This window comes from Myotis brandtii, unplaced genomic scaffold (assembly GCF_000412655.1).
Source record: "Myotis brandtii unplaced genomic scaffold, ASM41265v1 scaffold703, whole genome shotgun sequence".
Taxonomy (NCBI): domain Eukaryota; kingdom Metazoa; phylum Chordata; class Mammalia; order Chiroptera; family Vespertilionidae; genus Myotis; species Myotis brandtii.
In genome coordinates this window covers 391,005-391,274 of record NW_005370760.1, presented here as the reverse complement: position 1 = coordinate 391,274, position 270 = coordinate 391,005, and positions in this window count along the sequence as shown.

Sequence of the window (270 nt, the reverse complement as noted above, 5' to 3'; positions counted from 1 at the left end):
TTTACGCTAGTTAGGACTTCCCGGGGGGTTGTCTTTCTCCTAGAATGGAGTGTTTATTTTTTTTAATTGATGTTCTGTTTCATTTAGCTCTTGTATGGAATTCATGCTGGGGCTGTAATTACTGTAATCTCTGGAACCAGCATTTCAGTTGGCCAGGAGGGTGGCAAAGTGCATGTTCACAGTTCTCCCTCGTCCACCCCCTCTACCTTCCTCCCTCCCCCCTCCCTCTGCCTTACCCTCTACTTTTCCCTCACTTCCCTCTCCCTCCCA